We start from the raw sequence: 7,096 nt of genomic DNA, 5'->3' as shown, positions 1-7,096 counted from the left end.
GGATGCCAATTATTTTATTTTTGCATGCATTTCCTAAGTAATTCTTAAAAACATGTTCAAGGTTTTAATTTTATTCCTTTGGAACATTTTGTTGCATCTACAGTGTCCATGAAATGATTAAAATATTTGTGAACAAAAGGAAAAACTATACATGCCTGTATATGGTATTCAAGTGTTATTTTCTTCCATATAATCATGTTTAGATGGTTTCCCTCCATCTCATCCCTTCTTTTTCTTCATTATTTAACTATTTTTGATCTTTGCCAAAATCTTGAAAGCTAACTTGGCATTTTTCATAATTTCACTCTTTCGATATACAAAGTATATCATGAATAACTGAATATTTCCCACAAAATTAGTTGCAAAATAGCTTTTCATGATACTGTTTCCCATAAAATGAATACCTTCCATTCTCACTCACCTGAACTTCAAAGTCCACTCTATTCTTGATAAATTGTGATGGGAAGAGCACCTGACAGTAATTAATCTTCTTTTTCTTTCTTTTTTCTTTTTTTTAAATCTTTTTTGCTGCACCATGCAGCATGTGAGATCTTAGTTCCCTGATCAGGAATCAAACCTGTACACCTGCATTGACAATGCAGAGTATTAACCACTGTACCACCAAGGAAGTCCCTACTTTCCTAATCTCATATGCAGTTAATGACCTCTGATTTCCAGATATGAGATGTAAGAGCTTAAGTCATTTTCCCCAAACTGCAGAATTAGTTACTAATCTTTCCATTTTGTTTTGATTTTAGTATCTTCATGGCTAGCACAGTGCCTGGGGCATAAGCAGTCCTTGATAAATATTTGTTGTTAGAAGTAGGCAGAGACAAAGGAATAAACCAAGAAAATGACCTTCAGTAATGGAATACCAGGTAACAAAGCTATCAGAAAAGGTAACTATTTTGTGGTCACAAATTTAGAACACATTTACTATTATAAAACTTACAATGTATAAATTATGTTAAAGGTTATGTAAAGATTATGTAGTCTGGATTTTAAGCACACTTAGCAGGAATTAAGAACTTGCAAAAAAGTTAGCTGGGCTCCTGGTCATCACTGTATGAAGCTTCTGCTGAAACTAGAACAAGTAAACTAAGTAAATTAGGTAGTAAATGGGAAACACTTACTGATCTTATCTTTCCCTTTAGAGGTAATCTTCTAAGAAAGTGAGAAATAGAGCATACCTCTGGTCTTGTAAACAAGACTGGGTAATTTTAATAATGAGTCTAGTTATTTTACAACATTGGCTCGCCTTAGGACTTTATCATTTGAGTTTTGTAGTACCTCTGAGCTTCCATTTCCCCTGCTGAAAAATGAGGTGTTTGTTCTATGGTCTCTGAAGTCTCCCCAAGCACAAACATTCTCTGAATCTATGAACAACACTTGCTCATTTCCATTTGTATCATTTCTCAAATTTTTATTACTTTATATGTTTTTTGTTTCCCAGTTTATCATGCAGGACTTTTTGCAACCTTACCCATTCCTCTAGGTACCTTTTCTCACATATAAGGCACATTTGTGGCTAAACTATCAGAATTATACTTCTGAGAATACTGATATTGTTAGTTTCTAAAATATTAATATTTGTAATCATTAAATGCTGAATCAAACCTTATGAATGATGTCCTGTAAGGTGTATAGACTGTATTAACTTCTTTTTTTTTTCTTTTTTGTATTAACTTCTGAGAATCAAAAAATAAAACTAAAATATTTTGAGTTCCAAAACTTCTAGCTCTATGAAATTCATGTCAGTTTAATGGACCCGAATATATATTTTAAAAAATAAAGAGATTGTTGTTCTTGAGACTTAGGCATGGACTTTTAATTAGAATGACTTTTATCTCTTTTCACAGGTTTGGTAGTATGTAACTTTCAACATACCAGAAATTTTATTTCTCAATTGATATGAATCATTACTTTTCTAATCTCTCATTACTTATTGTTTTAATTCTTTGCTAGTCAATCAAAGACCCTAACTTACTATTATTCCACTATGTAATGCTAAAGAAACACTTCTACTTGCCTGGTATATTGCACGTGTAATTCTTTTTTTTTTTTTTTTTTCGCATATACAGGTTGGTTTATTTACAAATACACTGATAATCTCATCTTATTTTGTTGTTTCCTTTTTCCGCTTTTGTGAGAAGAGGCGGAAGGTGAGAATGGAAGGCACAGTGGGGAGGGTGTGGTGTGGTAAAAGGCAATAAATAAGTTAACAATGACAAGTTATTAATGACACATTAATAAAATGTGTCTGGGGATGGCAGTTTCTTGATTAAAAAACAACAACACTAGGCAAAATATAGTTTGCAACGATTTTCTAACAGCTTAAATTAGTTCCAGGTTTTAGACTTTGAATATTTTTTTTTTTCTTGTTGCTATGATCTTTCAGGATTTTTTCTAGTGTTCAGTCCAGTGAGATTTCCAGTTTGAGTGCTAGCATTAATTTCTGGAGCTGGAACCTACTGAATGCAGAAAGGCTATTTATTGTTACAGAACAGCAAAGCCTTGTACTGGAAAAAATGTTCCCTAGGTCCCACACGCTTGCTACCAACTTTCATCTTCCAGAGTGTGCCTTTTGACATAAATACCTATGCGAAAGTTACGAAGTGCTTCTGAATAAATCTACAGCATATTTTTTTTTAAGAATAAGTCTTCCAAAGTAGCCCATGAGGAGAAATATAACAAACAAACAAGACACTCACTGAAAAGTATGGTCTGAAATGTAGTTGAAAACTGTTGTTTCACTGCAGAGAATTTCCTAATTAATTCTCCTGATTATTGCAGTGATTATTCAAGTTCTAATGTATTCTAGCAAAACTTCTTCCAGTACAATGATAAGATACTTAAAAATTAGTGACCATTAGCTGCGATTCATGGGGTCTCAAAGAGTCTGACATGACTGAGCAACTGAACTGAACTGAACAGTTTTAAAGAGCTTTACAAGTACCTCAGTGGGTAGAAAATCTGCCTGCAATGCAGGAACCATAGAGCTGTGGGTTCAATCCTCAGTTTGGGAAGACCCCCTGAGGAAGGGCATGGCAACCCACTCCAGTATTCTTGCCTAGAGAATCCCATGGACAGAGAAGCCTGGCAGGCTACTCTGTCCAAAATGCTTATGAACTGCAAAGATCCAGACCTGAAGTGACTGAGTACGCAGTCTTAAAAGCTTTAAAATTGTGTTATATTTTGTCATATGAAATCATGCAAATGATAACCATTATTGCTTTGGCTCTTATTATTTTCCAAAAATGTAAACACTTTTAGATTTTCCAACACAGTATAGGTTTCTCTTTTGTAGAAGTTAAAAAAAATAATAATAAAATAAAATTGCTATAAAATACATGTTATATTAGAGGTAATCTCTAACAAAAGTCTACAATCCAATATTTCTGTGAAGAGCTTGCTTACATAGAACTTGACATTATGGAAAGCCAGTGTTGTTTCCTAATGTGGGTGTGGGGATGAGTGTGCATGTGTGAGAGAATGTGTGTTATTTAAACTCTCTAGCCTCAATATTAAAGATAGTTTAGGCACTAGTACGCCCTATTCTGTATTAGAGCTGAGGTGTCCAAAGTCAGTATTATGAGCAAATCTAACCATCTGTGATATGCACATGAGAGGATGTTTCTGCCTACTAGACATCTCCTGAGTTTAGTGTAATCCCTAAACTGGCATGCATTTGAACTGAGTCAGCTTACTATTTTCTTAGGGGAGGAAGTGACAAATATAGAGAGATCGTCTTAGAGACAAGAGCTCTAAAGCTCAGACACAGATGAGGCAGGAGAGTAGGACTCACTGGGTACACCAGAATGCCACGTACAGTGGTGCTAGGCTTTTGGATCATTGAAATATATTAGGAAGCATCTAGCCTACATTTTGTTTGTTTAGAAGCAAGTTTAGCAGAGACCGACACAGTTTTAAATTCTAGTCTCATCATTTATGAATTTGTGTGACCTTAAGCAAGGTACGTAACTCGATGCTTCAATTGTCTTATGTGCAAAATAAGGGTAATCAGTAATGGCTTTTCCTGATGGTTCAGCGGTAAAGCATCCACTTGCTGATGCAGGAAATATTGGTTCATTCTCTGGGTCGGGGAAGATCCCCTAGAGAAGGAAATGGCAACCCACTCCAGAATGCTTGCCTGAGGAATCGCCTGGACAGAGGAGCCTGGCAGGCTACAGTCCATGGTCTCACAAAAGAGTCAGCGGGACATGGCGACTAAACAACAGCAACAAGCGGTAATCACCAGGTAATTACCATGTAATCATAGGGCACTGCAAGAATTAGAAAGTTTGCATATCTTTGTTTTTTGGAATCATTCAATAAATGAGAATTATATTAATACTGAAAATAATTTCAAATAACATTACCTGCTTGTGTTCAAAGGAATTTCGTCGTTGTTTTTGCTGTTGTTTAGTCGTTAAGTCATGCCCACTCTGTGACCCCATGGACTGTAGCTCACCAGGCTCCTCTGTCCATGGGATTCCCCAGCGAAGAATAATGGAGTGGCTTGCTATTTCCTTTTCCAGGGGATCTTCCCCATCAAGGGATCAGAACCCTTGTTAATTTCAGTAAACCAGTTTATATGTCATCTGACTATTAATATTTACAGTTCTTAAAGCTATCATCTATCTGTTTTGTTTTCCTAGTAGATTCTCTCTCACCATTCTCTGTCCTTCTACTTCAATCTTAACTATTTACTTTCTGGGCTTACTGAAGATTTTACACCCTAAATTTAACTTCTTAATTTCTAATGTAGGAAATCTTGATATGTAGATCTTACTTCATTTTTCTTGTTTTTTTAAAGAATGGGTACATATTAGATCATTTCTGAATTCTTGCATATCTGAAAATGCTTTTCTCCCGGAATTTTTGATTGAAAATTTGGCTAAGCATAGAATGCCAGGATGAAATATTTTCTCCTTAGTAAGAAAGCGTTGCTCTATCACCAACTAGATCCACTATTGCTATTGAGTAGTCTAACTTACTCTTTAATTCTTGGCATATAAATCATTTGTTTTTAACTGAATAAGTTTTGATCTCTTACTTATCACCTATCTTCTGACATTTCACAGTCAGTTGAATAGTTGGGTTTTGATTCTCTGTCAATGTGTCTACTACCATGATGGAGAAAGTCATATTCATTAATTAGTATTAGATATTATCAATTAGATGATAAATAGCTTGTCTCCATTAACAGAACTACAGAAAATCTTAGGACCAGAGCCATAAGTTGGCCAAGGTGTCATTTTAATAACAAAATTTTGATTAATTATTTTACATGTTTCCATCTGTTAAATGATACTGGCTTTATTTTTATAGTGGTAACATAAAGCTTCCTTTTAATTTTTCATTTTTACTTATTTTTTATTAGCTATACAATAAGAGCAGAGTCCTAACCACTGGACCATCAAGGAATTTCCAAGTTTCCTTTTTAGGTGCATTTATATGAGTCAAAAAGGTGGTCCATAAAATATATGGAGGAGGGAAAAAAGGTAGTAATCATGTGTGGACAAAATCACAAACTGGTACGTACATTTAGCAAAATGCACAAAAGATAGATGAGAACATGAAGGTGGTGTTAAAAGGTAATGTTCCACTCTGCTACTTCTGTCCCTTTGTGTATAGGCCTAATATTTCCAGTGCTTAAGAGCTAAAGGACTTTCTAAAACTACTTTTCTGTTTGGTATAACAGAAGCACTGTGATTCAGTGTCAATATTTTTGTTTGAGCTCTTACAATTTCACACCACAAAGATGTAGGGTGCAATTTGCTCAGTATCATTTTACAGCTGTGATACTGTGGCTTTGAGGATAGTTTCTAGTTATTTCTCTATTTGTTTCTACCGCTTAGCTAAATGGGCCCAAGGAGATAGCACTTATTTGATATCATTTAGCCAAATATTTATAAAATGGTGGACTGAGTCACTCATATTTTTTTAATATGACTTTCTCAGGGTAGGGATTTTGATCACCCATATTTACTCAAAGACTTTCTGGTGGGGGGTAGAGACAGAAAGATGTCATGGGCAAGAAGTTGAATAATTCATTGTCTGCTTTTCGTCAGGGCTCTTAAATATTGCTTTTTTGGGGAATGTGGACCCAAGATTGATTTCGTCTGAGGGTCTATCACCTATCAGATTTTTCCCACGCCTGTGTATTTTTAAAAGGGAAATTGCAGTTAACTGTTTCTCAAACTCTACTTTATTTCATTAAACTAGTTGGATTAATTATATATTTGAAATCATACTCACAGGAATGATGGGCTACTTTTGTACTGCACTCATACCAGTTTTAGGCTTCTAAATAGGGGTCTTAAGATACTTTTAATATAGTTATAATTTTATCATACAAGATACTATCTTTTGAAACTTAGCTTCTGACTTGGAAATTTCTAATACATAGAGTCCCCATGTGTGTTTCATAATGGTTGAAGATGTTTTAATTCCAATGGGATTAAAAAAGAAATGTGTGTACTCTTGGAATTGTATATACCTATGAATGTATGGTGAAGTGAGTGAAAGTCACTCAGTCGTGCCCAACTCTGTGCACACAGAAAACTGGAGTGGATAGCTGTTCCTTTCTCTGGGGGATCTTCCCAACCTAGGGATAGAACCCAGGTATCCCTCATTGCAGGCAGATTCTTTGTCATCTGAGCCACCAGGGAAGCACCTATGAATGTGTAAGGCAAATATTATGGAAGTAGTGAGAGTTAGAAAAAAATGCTTCTTATAATAAATCTCAGCAATCTATTCCATTATACAGAGAAGAAAAGTTCAGAACTGAGATGAATTACAGAGACTGCATTTGAAGAAAAAAAACCCTTAACATTTTGAAGTAATAGCTTACAATTGTTCCTTTTGGTTCAGACACTAAGTTAATTATTATTAGCATGTCACATTCTGGTGCCCATACAATTGAATATCACTGTTTCCCTATAAACCTGTAAGCATATGTATTTTAAATTAGTTCATGTAAAATTTTGATCTGGACTGTACTTTGTTTTATCAATAACAATCATTTTCACCTGTGAAATAGTGGGAACGTACATCTTCTTCTTAAGTTGTTCTAAGATTAACTTGTTACATT

This window comes from Dama dama, chromosome 17, assembly GCF_033118175.1.
Source record: "Dama dama isolate Ldn47 chromosome 17, ASM3311817v1, whole genome shotgun sequence".
Taxonomy (NCBI): Eukaryota; Metazoa; Chordata; class Mammalia; order Artiodactyla; family Cervidae; genus Dama; species Dama dama.
This window is presented reverse-complemented; position numbering follows the sequence as displayed.